Consider the following 11,634-nt stretch of genomic DNA (forward strand, 5'->3'; position numbering starts at 1 on the left):
TGCCTGTGTCTCCACCTCTGTCTTCCATAAATAAGTAAATAAGTAAATAAATAAATAAATATTTTTAAAAATACATCTTTGTTAAGAAAGAGACCACAGCCTTTGTCAAAGAAGTCATTTTTTATTAAATTTTGTTAACAAGTTTTGAAAAAAATCAACTAGCATAGAAGGGCTTAAAATACAGTTTTCCATTAACTAACCTTCCCAGCCTTGGCCTCCTCCCCAGAGAGAACAGAGTCTAATCACATGTCCTAGCCTCACAGCAATGCTGTCCAAGAGAAATGCAATACAAACCACACACACAACGGCAAATTTTCTAGTAGCCACATTAAAAAAAAAAAAAAAGGTAAAAACAAGTGAAATCACTTTTAATGATTTATTTAGTCCACTGTGCCTCAAATACTCTAGGCAATGTGAAAAACACAAACCACCAAAATATTCTCCAAAGCAGCTCTAATCTCTTCTAGTCCCATCATCGATGTAGGAGGATCCTGTTCTCCAGTCTTATTTGCTACGTTCACTATGCTGATTTTCAGCGGCCCGGACAGGCAGAGGAGTATTTTCAGCGGCCCGGACCGTATTTTCACACGGTCTTCACGTGTGGCACGCACACTCCCCCGGGGGCTGCTCATACCCCACATCTTTCTGTGCACTTATCTGCAGTCTAAATACCCTTCACAGTAAAATGTTTCCCCTCACCTTTTGCCCATTTTCTAATAGGACATTGGGTTTTTACTATCTAGATTTGAGAGTTCTCCATTTTTCCCTCATGAATTACACGTCAGGTGTGCGGGTTGCCAAGTTTCCGCTGGTATGTAACTTGTCTTTTATCCTAAAGGGGTTTTTTTCCAAAGCAAAACTTTCAAATTCTGATGAAATCCCACTGATCAATTATCTTCCTCCTATGGATCATACTTCTAGAGTCATGTCTAAGAACTTTTTATCAATCCTAGCTCCTAAAAAATTGTTTTCTTCTTTAAATTTTAGTACACAATATTTAAATTTACAAGCTCCTCTGGGCTCATACTTGCATCAAGCTGTGAAGTTTAGATCGAAGAGTATCTTTGTTTTGGGTTTTCTTATTTCATTCTTTGCTGATAATATCCAATTATTCTAGCACATGTTGAAAACTATCCACCCTACAATGTGTTGAGAAACTTTGGCATCTTGATCAAAAATCAGTTGGCTATAGTTACGTGGGATTATTTCTCAGTTCTCTATTCTGTTCACCTGATCTATGTTATCTATTTCTCTACAAACAACACAGTACTTTTCAAGCTTTATTTGGTCTCTACACTCAATATGGGGCTCAAACTCACCACCCCAAGATCCAGAGCCAGAGGCTCTTCCTACTGAGCCAGCCAGGCACCCCTGCCATTCATAGTCCCGATGACTGTGCTATCTTGAAACCATTTAGTGATTCCTATCACTTAAATCTTTTTCAAAATTGTGTTAGCTCTTCTAGTTCCTTTGCCTTTCCATATAAATTTGGAATAATCTTTCCCAAATCTACAAAAATCTTCATGGAATTTTAACAGGAATTGTTTAGTCTATTCATCAATTTGGAGAGAAGTATTATCTTTATCATGTTGAGCCTTCCGATCTATGAATATGGTATATGACTCATTTATTGAGATCATCTTTTCTTCCCTCAGTTTTGTAGATTTCCACAAAGGAGTCCTACATATGTCCTTTCAAATTTACACTCAAGTCTGAATTTTTATTTTCTGAATAATTTTAAATAAAACTGTATTTTTAATTCCATTTCAGGTTAATTAGTAGTATCCTACTTTGTTGAACTCCTTAGTTCTAGGAGATTTCTTATAGATACTTTGGCATTTTTTTAAGTAGACTATTATGTCATCTGAAAAAAAGGACAGTTTTTCTTCCTTTCTAATCCTTATTGATCGGCTAGAAATTCCAGTTCTATGTTGTAAATAGTGACAACACTTATTTTGTTTTGACCTCAAGGAAAAAAAAAAAAAAACTGTTTTTGACCATTAAGTATGATACTAGCTGTATATTAACTGTAGATTCGGTCTACTGAGATGAGAAGGCTCCCCTCCGGAGTCTCACAATTACATGCTGAATTTTGTCATTTTTTTTTTTGTGTGCATCACTTAATGGTAAGGCTTTTCTTTAGCCTCTTAACAGATCAATTACACTGATGATTTTCAAATGCTAATCCAAATTTGCACGCACAGAATAAATGCCACTCGTTCCTAGTATATAAGTCCATCTCCGTTCTTTTTTTTTCTTCTGCCTTCTTCCTATGGGTTATTTAAACATTTTTTAGAATTTCATTTTGATTTATGGTATAGTTTCTGAGTTTACCTCTTCTGTATGACTTTCTTTAGTGATTGCTCTAGGTATATTTTCACAACTATCACAGGCTACTGACGATCAACATTTTACCAGTTCATGGTAACATACAGAAACCTTTCCTTCCCATCCCCTTACACTCCCCCACTTGCGACAGTCAAGTGAAAACACCACCTCCACCGAGAACATCAAGAGCTATGCTTCAACCTTCAAATATGAAAGGAGCGTCTCCTGAATTTACCAGTGTTTGCTCTTTCCATTGTCTGTTCTTCCTTCCTGGTGTCCCCACATTGCTTTACGTCATTTCCGCTCTGTTCAGAGAACTTCCTCTAGTTATTATCTTAGGGTGGGTCGGCTGGTGACAGATCACATGAAAGATGTTTTCACTTGATCCAGAATTCTGAGTTGACGGTTCTTTTCCTTCAGCACTTGAAAAATATGCCACTTCCTTACAGCGTCTATGGCCACTGATGAGAAATCTACTCCAATTGCTTTCCCACTACTGGTAAACTTACATCTCTCTCACTGCTTTTTGTCTTTAAATCTCAGAAGCTTGAATTCGATGGGTCTTAGAAAGGATTTGAGTTTATCTTATCTGGGTTTCACTAAGCTTGATTCAATAGGTTTATGACTTGCTAAATTTAGGAAATATTCAGCCAGTATATTTCTTCAAATACGTTTTCAGCCCCACTGTCTTTCTCTCTTTCTGGGATCATAACAAGAATGATAGGCCTTTTTTTTTTTTAAGAATGATAGGTCTTTTGTCAAAGTTCCACCGGTCCCTGACGGTCTGTTCACTTTCTTCCAGTTATTTTCTCTCTGTCGTTCAAACTGGGCAGTTTCTATCTCTTTAATCTTTCCTCTGTCTTCTCCTTTCTGCTGTTCAGCCATTACTGGGTTTTTTCCTTCAATTACATTTTTCAGTTCTAAATTTTCATTTGTTTCTTTATATCCTGTGTTTTCTTCCTCAGATTTTGTTTTTCCATGGGTTCCAAGCATCACTAACTACACACTGACACATCTTCATGACGGCTGTCTTAAAATTCCTGTCCAATCATACTAACATCTGCGACATCTCTGTGTTACTGTCAGTTGTCGTTTCTCATTCAGGTTGAAATTTTCCCAGTTCTTCCTATGACATGTAATTCTCAACTGCAGCCTCAACATTTTGGATTTCATATTATCAGACTTGGAATCTGATTTAAATCTTCTAATATAGCAGGCCACAGAAATTTCTTATGTCAGCCAGGTGTCTGCAAAGGTGGAGACGGAAGGCAGGGTTCTCCGCTCGGCCTCCGCTGACCCTGGGTGGAGCTACTCCTCGAAGTGCTGGGTTCCCTGAGAGTCCAAACTCTCCCTTGCCTTCTACTCACACCACCCTGTCTGCAAGAGAGGCCCTTGTTACAGTACTCGACGTGGCCTTGTTACCACCAAGCAGTGGTAACATTCCTGAATCTCTACTAGTTTTCTCCTAAACCACCCCAGCAGGAAGAGCATGTTCCTATCACCCAACACAGGCGAAAACGCCACTGGCTGCTCACCCAGCCTTCTCTGATACCACTGTCAAAGGTAAAAGTCTAGATTCTCCATCGAGCCGTAGACATGAGTGAGGGTAGGTGCTGCAGTGTTTTCCAAAAGTGTTGTCTAGGGCTGTCACTTTCCTGGACTTTTGCCCAGAGTAGGCTTTCCTGGAGGCTTTTGGTCTGAGCCCTTCAGTGTTGCTGGGTTGCTACTTCTTCAGGCCCAAGTCTGAGACATACGAGGCGAAAAGAAAACCCAGGGAATGGGCATCCCGGGTGGCTCAGCCGTTTAGCGCCGCCTTCGGCCCAGGGTGTGACCCTGGAGTCCCGGGATCGAGTCCCAATGCGGGCTCCCTGCACGGAGCCTGCTTCTCCCTCTGCCTGTGTCTTGCCTCTGTGTGTGTGTGTGTGTGTGTGTGTGTGTGTGTGTGTGTGTGTGTTTCTCATGAATTAATAAAATAAAAATTAAAAATATTTTTAAAATAAAGAAAAAAAAGCCAGGGAACTCAGCTCTGTGTCATCTCTGAGGTCCCAATACACCAAGTCACTATCCTTCCTCCTCTTCACCTTTCAGTCTTGTACATTTTTATATATAACATCCAGTGTTTTCAGATATACTTAGTGCAATAGGGAAGTACCTCTACTCTGTATTTTCGTAAGTACAAAACCAGAGACCTTTAGTGTCTCAAGTTTTATGTGCAAAACTTGTGTTAAAATTGCAACAAGGAAGCAAATCTTCTTTTACATCACATTAAAAACTTTCAAACTGGTCAAATAATTATGTGTTTTTAGGTTTAAAATTCTGAAATCTGTTAATTTATTAAAATCATCACCTATTTTCTATAGTATTATGTAAACAATTCAAGTCTCAGATTTTTTTTTAAAAAAATGAAATAGAAGCAAGATAACTATAGCTTTTATCTCTAAAATTCTCTTGGTTTTCTTTCTAAACTTCTATTTCTCACTTTTTTGGGTATTCTATTTGTCAAACCAAGACACAAGGCCAACCCAGACTCAAGTGGAGGGCAAACAGACTTAACCTCCTGAAAGAAAAAGAATGAGAAAGAATTTGTAGCCACCTTTCATCCATCACACCTTATTCCACTTACAAATTCTGGCTATACAGGGATCCCTGGGTGGCGCAGTGGTTTAGCGCCTGCCTTTGGCCCAGGGCGTGATCCTGGAGACCCGGGATCGAATCCCACGTCGGGCTCCCAGTGCATGGAGCCTGCTTCTCCCTCTGCCTATGTCTCTGCCTCTCTCTCTCACTGTGTGCCTATCATAAATAAATAAAATAAAATATTTAAAAAAAAAAAAAAAAAAAAACAAATTCTGGCTATACAATGAATAATACTTTGCTTCCTTAAAAACTAACAAGGAGTGGAACTACTGCCACCTCAAATACTTAGTGAAATAAAATGGAGATAAATAATCCAGTTAAGTAAGTTAAATACCTGTCGAAATAAAATCCAAACAAGAGCACAACAGTTAAGATCATGACTTTCAGGGGTGCCTGGGTGCCTGAGCAGGTTAAGCGTCTACCTTCGGTTCAAGTCATGATCCCAGGTTCCTGGGACCAAGCCCCACATCCTACATTTGGCTCCTTGCTCAGCAGGGAGCCTGCTTCTCCTTCTCCCTCTGCCATTCCTCCTGCTTATGCTGTCTGGCTCTTTATCTCTGTCAAATAAATAAATAAAATCTTTAAAAAAGAAAAAAAAAATAGAACATGACTTTTAAAGCCATGCAACCCGCCCAACTCTTCAAAGCATCAGCTCAACTTCATCATGAAGCCTCTGCTTAAATGTTACCTCCTCAAAACAGCTTCCTTCCACCACTGCTAGTCACAGCACCACACGATCCTAATCACCTCCACATCTAGATCTTACTTGTGGTTTACTCACTTAATAAATGCTCCTCCCACAGCACCACCAATGTCTTACCTGGGATATTATTTGGGCTCACTACTATACTTGTAGGGTTGACCATGTGGGCTGACATAAATGCATCCCAAAATATTTGATGAATATGTCAGTGAATGAATAAACACATCTCTTAGCAACTAGCTATACAACCTTGGTCAAGGTACTCAACCACCTCCCTAAGGCTTAATTTTATCATCTTTAAAGTGGAGATTATCAACAGCCATTTATTTTAGGTCACACATCAAATACTCTTCCGTTCATAACAGCACTGCCTACTGGGAATACAGCCATGAACTAAACAGGCCTGGTCCCTACTTTCAGGTATTTAGGGTTGTGAGACAGACCTTAAACATTATCTCAAGATTTATTACAGAAATTAGAAGTCGTTGGTATCCCTGGGTGGCTCAGTGGTTGAGCGGCTGCCTTCGGCTCAGGGCGTGATCCAGGGGTCCTGGGATGGAGTCTCACATCAGGCTCCCTGTAGGGAACCTGCTTCTCCCTCCGTCTGTGTCTCACCCTCTGTGTGTGTGTGTGTCTCATGAATAAATAAAATCTTAAAAAAAAAAGAAAGAAAGAAATTAGAAGTTACGGTGACTGCTCTGGAAGATGTACAAGTATTACAAGACAAGATACAAGCTAAAGAGCAAGGCTTCTCTGAGAAACTGACCTTTAAATTGAGACTGAAGAATTAGGAAGTGTTAACCATGGACATGCAGAGGGGGAATGGGGTTTCCAAGAACAGGAACAGCATGTGCAAATACCCAGAGCTGGGAATGAGACTAGTTTATTAGAGATTCTAAAAAAGAGATCATGTGGCTAAAACATAGCAAACAATAGAGAGAATGGTAACAAAATAAGTGGGAGAGAGAGGCTTAGAGTCGGTCTTTTTTTTAGTTTTTTTTTTTTACATTTCTTTTTTTTTTTTTTTAAAGATTTTATTTATTTATTCATGACAGTCACAGAGAGAGAGAGAGAGAGAGAGAGAGAGGCAGAGACACAGGCAGAGGGAGAAGCAGGCTCCATGCAGGGAGCCCGACGTGGGATTCGATCCCGGGTCCCCAGGATCGTGCCCTAGGCCAAAGGCAGGCGCTAAACCGCTGCGCCACCCAGGATCCCTAGAGTCGGTCTTTTATGTTTAGATTTTATTCTAGAACAAAAAGCCAGCCACTTCAAGGTGTAAGTAAAAAAATGACAACCGAATTTGCATGAAAAATCACTCTTGCTGTGTAGGAAACACAGAAAACTCAGATGACTAGGAGTGGGGAAGAAGCTGGTCAGGAAGTTAGTAAATGTCTAGGCAATTAATGATGGCCCTTAAGATGAGAGGGTACAGGAAGGGATGTGGGGTGGGGAGGGCGGTGGGGCAGAAGAGAGATTTCAAGCACAGCCCTCAGCCCTCATTTCTGAAGTAAGAAGGTGAGAGAGATCAGATTATTGAGATATTGAGGCAGCAAATGTGGAGAAGAAATCAAGAACTAAATATTGAAGGTATGAAGTTTGCAATGCCTCTGAAGACCTAAGACACAGAAGAGGGAAGGAAGTACACAGATCTAGAGACGCAAAGACCACTGGGCTAAATGTACAAATCTGGGAGAGATCTACACTTAAAGTGGAGATGGGCATTTTGACTCCATCATGCCTCTAGATTCGATGCCTTATCAAACATTACTCTTCCAATAAGATGATAAAAAAGCTTATAATGAACGTTACTGATAGAAACAAGCAACATTTAATAAAGCCAGCACTCCTTCAAATGACATATGGAAAATTTATTTTTGACTGAAAATTAAAGAACCAATTTTCTGATGAAGTCTGAAAAATATGAGCTATAGAAATTAGAGATGGCTGAAATTAAAAAAAAGCAGAATCTGTAATTGGCTGAATTTCATATGCACAAAGATTACATTGATATTAAATTTGACAAATTGGGGGCACCCGGGTGACTGAGTCAGTTAAGCCTCTGCCTTCAGCAGGTCACTATCCAGGCTCCTGGGATCAAGCCCCACGTAGGGCTCCCTGCTCAGCCTGCTTCTCCCTCTCCCTCCGCCTGCCACTCCCCATGCTTGTGCTTGCATGCACGCACATGCTCTCCCTCTTGCTCTCTCATAAATAAAAAATCTTTAAAAATTTTTTGAAAAACTTGAAAAAAAGCCAAATTGTTAAGCAATTCATATGATCCCGCTTAAGAGTATTTCAGTGATTTTTTTTCTTTATTTTTATTTTTTAGTGGAAACATTTAGAACTATTTAATCGTGTCACATACGAAATACTGGCCAAGAAATCAAACTGACTTAATGGAATCTTACACCCAGAGATTATATTCTTCAATAAAAAAAATAGGGATAGACATAATTCTTTGTTAGTGATTACACATTTTAATTAGTCACTTCATTAAGCATCTCAGTTGTGTCAAAATCATTAACACAACAATTTACCATAGTTACCTTGCAGTTTATAAGGCGCATTTCGTAAAGGAAGAAAAATAACAAAACCTTGTGAAACCAGTCCCTAACGGAGCCACAGAGAAAACAGGAAACTTTGTAGACATTTCAATCAAGTAAATAAGCCAGTAAAGGTCTTTTCTTTCCTCTCTGAAGACCTGCATCATTGGAAATATTCCAGTAAGTATAAGCTGAAAAATTAATGCATTTAAAAGCTTCTACAAGTTGGTTATATAAAGTGCAAAAACTGCAACACCAACCTTCCTTTCACCTTAATGTCATAGTTTTTTTGGGTTTTTGACTTTTTTAAGTAAACTCTATACCCCACCAAGGCTCGAAATCACAACCATCAGATCAAAACTCACACACTCTACCAACCGAGCCAACCAGGCATCCCTCAAAGTTGCAGGTTTTGAATCCATGATTTTCTCTCTGAAGTATCATACCACTGGCTTTCCAGACACTGGAAAATCTGGGAAAGCTTATATATTTCTTATCTTCAGTAAGAAATCAGCAGTCTTCTAATCACTGATGTTAAAAATCTTCACCCTCTGGGAGTGCTTGGCTGGCTCAGTGGGAGGAGTGACTCCTGACCTTGGGGCCCTGTGTTGAGTCCTCACTGGGGTGTAGAGATCACTTAAATAGAACTTCAAAAAACAAATCTTGGGATCCCTGGGTGGCGCAGCGGTTTGGCGCCTGCCTTTGGCCCAGGGCGCGATCCTGGAGACCCGGGATCGAATCCCACGTCGGGCTCCCGGTGCATGGAGCCTGCTTCTCCCTCTGCCTGTGTCTCTGCCTCTCTCTCTCTCTCTGTGACTATCATAAATAAATATAAAAAAAAAAAAAAAAAAAAAAAACAAATCTTCACCCTCTGCCTTTCACTGAGGCTCTCACCTCCATCCCCCCACAAACCCCATAAGCTGTTGTTCTGGGCTTTTCTTGTTTTTAGCACTTCACCAAACCGTCCATACACTAGTAATCTTTTTGCACTGATCAACTTCCAAGCAAATACATACACTTCATGCAATTATAAACTATAAATCTGGAACAGCTTTTGGTTCCCCAAAACCTGGCTCAAATGGAGATTTTTCATCCTGAGTCGATTTTTTATCCCTTAGTACCCTCGGAAGCTCCGTGAGGTGCCATCTCAAATATGGGCTCATAATCCCTGGGCCCTGCGCTTCACAGTCGAAGACCACCTGGCTATTTCCACTCATTTCCTCAGCCACCTTCACCATTCTTCCAAAACTACACTGATAGGTTCCTCTAGTTTTTCTAACCTCTTCTCAATTTTTTTTTCTGTTAATCTTTCCATCGCAATTTTCTTCCTGAATCTTTTTCAAAATTTCACTCCTGTCCTCTTGGTTCACATCCTCTGCCTCCTCCAGCAGTGCACCCTGGCGCCAACATCACTTCCTTCCTTCCACACCAGTCCCTCTGGGGAGAACAAGCCCTTGTTCGGCCGGGGAACCAAAGTGTCTACGTTCTTCACCGGCCATGGGTCACTGTTAGTACAAACCCAACACCAAGGCTTGAAAGGGTTTTCAGGTTGAGATTACAGAGACAGGCAAGGAAACTGCAGGTGTGTGTGAAAGGAATAGCGAACTGCTACAGCGTGAACTGCTACAGCATGGACTGCGAGCTGGATGAGGAGGGACGTGCAGTGAGTCGTACTGCAGCAACGCCATTACGGGGTGGGCAGAAACAGGAACCACTACAAAGGTGCTCAGTCTGTAAGAACTGCAGCTACTGCTCCAACATCCCTGTGAGGCACAGTTCCTGAGTAGTTAGGATGCACACACTTTGGTAAACTGCTATAGTACTATAAAGGGAGGAGCGGGAAGAAGAAGAAAAACAAATAACTGTAAAGGGGGAAAAAAAAACCACCTTCACTTTAAAACTAACCTTGTGTAACCCGTGTCAAAAGCTGTGCCAGGGGCAGCCCGGGCGGGGGGGGGAGGGGGGTGCTCAGCGGTTTGGCGCCTGCCTTCATCCCAGGCCATGACCCCGGGTCTTGGGATCGAGTCCCACATCAGGCTCCCTGCATGGAGCCTGCTTCTCCCTCTGCCTGTGTCTCTGTCTCTCTGTGTCTCTTATGAATAAATTAAAAAACCTCGGGCAGCCCTGGTGGCTCAGCAGTTCAGCACCTGCCTTCAGCCCAGGGCCTGATCCTGGAGTCCCGGGATCGAATCCCACGTCGGGTTCCCTGCATGGAGCCTGCTTCTCCCTCTGCCCGTGCCTCTGCCTCTCTCTCTGTGAATATCATCAATAAATGAATCTTGGGGGGGGGGGGGGGGGAAGCTGTGACATTTCACCTAAATATAACCAGAAACGAAAGCCTGAAATTCCAAAACAAATCACATTTCATCAAAACGTTGGTAGTAACCCACTATCCTAGGACAGGTCACGTTAAGGAAGTTGATGGAGAGGGAAAAAAAAAAAATCCTACTGGTCTCCAAAAACCTCCTGACCGGGGGCGCACGAACGGCTCCCTCCGGGACTCCGCGCTCCCAAAGCGCCACCCGGCAGCTCCCGGCAGCTCCCGGCGCCCGCGGGCCGCCACGTGCCCCTCGCCGCGCCGGCGCGACTCCCACGTCCTCGCGGAGGGGCTCCCAAGCACTCCCTGGGAGCAAGGGAGGGCGGCTGGGACGCACGCAGGGAGCGAGGCAGCAGCGGGCAGCGCGCGGGGCAGCCCGGGGGGAGTCCCCGGGACGCGGCGGCCGCATCTCCAGGAGCAGCTGGAGCCCGGAGCCCCCGAGGCGGAGCCGGGCTGCACCCTGCCCCGAGCTCGACGGCGCCCACCGCGCAGGCCGCGGCCCGACAGCAGCACCGCGCGCCCGGCGCAGCGTCACCCCAGGTCACGCCGGGCACCGGGCGACCCCGGGCGGCGACCCCGGGCGGCGGGCCCGCACGTGCTCCGCGGGCAGCAGCGTCGCGACCCCGGGCGCGGAGCTGCAAAGGACGCGGGCACGCCCCCCACCGCGCGCAGGCCGCGGCCGCCCGCCCCCCGCCTCACCTGGCCCGCCGCCGCCGCCGCCGCCGCCGCCCAACAACCGCGCCGAGCGCCGCCGTCCGTCCGTTCGCGACCACGCGGCGCCCGCGACGGACCGACAGACGCTGGACCCCGAGTCTCCGCCCTGACGCGGCCCCGCGACCCGGCAGCCCGACGCCCCGCACTTCCGGCGCCGCCGGAAGCTCCGACCTCGCCTCGCGCGCAGGCCGCCGGAAGTCCCGCCCCGCCCCCGCCCCCCGCGCGCGCCGGAAGTGCCGCGTCCGCCCGCGCCCGCGGGGGCCGGCGGCGCGGGGAGCCCGGGGCGGCGGGGGCGCGGCGGCGATCCTCCGCCTCCCCCCGGCCGCCGCCCCCGGCCCGCGGCCCGGCGCCCCCCCGCGGGCGCGGGGGCGCGGGCGGGCCGTGTGGGCGGCTGCGCT

The 11,634-nt window shown here is 44.8% G+C and overlaps 1 protein-coding gene across 2 annotated transcripts in view; it reads right to left on the reverse strand.

Moving 5' to 3' along the window:
• The window catches only part of WDR37 (WD repeat domain 37), an 89,284-nt gene that overhangs the window by 77,510 nt on the left and 140 nt on the right, over positions 1-11,634 (reverse strand). Inside the window, exon 1 of one of the 2 annotated variants that reach the window (XM_072825956.1) lies at positions 11,222-11,373. The exons of the other annotated variant lie outside the window; for it this stretch is intronic. The gene's annotated coding sequence lies outside the window, so the exon portion shown is untranslated. Of the gene's footprint in view, positions 1-11,221; positions 11,374-11,634 lie in introns of those variants that run through there. 2 annotated transcript variants of the gene reach the window in all.

Source organism: Canis lupus, chromosome 5 (assembly GCF_048164855.1).
Source record: "Canis lupus baileyi chromosome 5, mCanLup2.hap1, whole genome shotgun sequence".
NCBI classification, from domain to species: Eukaryota; Metazoa; Chordata; class Mammalia; order Carnivora; family Canidae; genus Canis; species Canis lupus.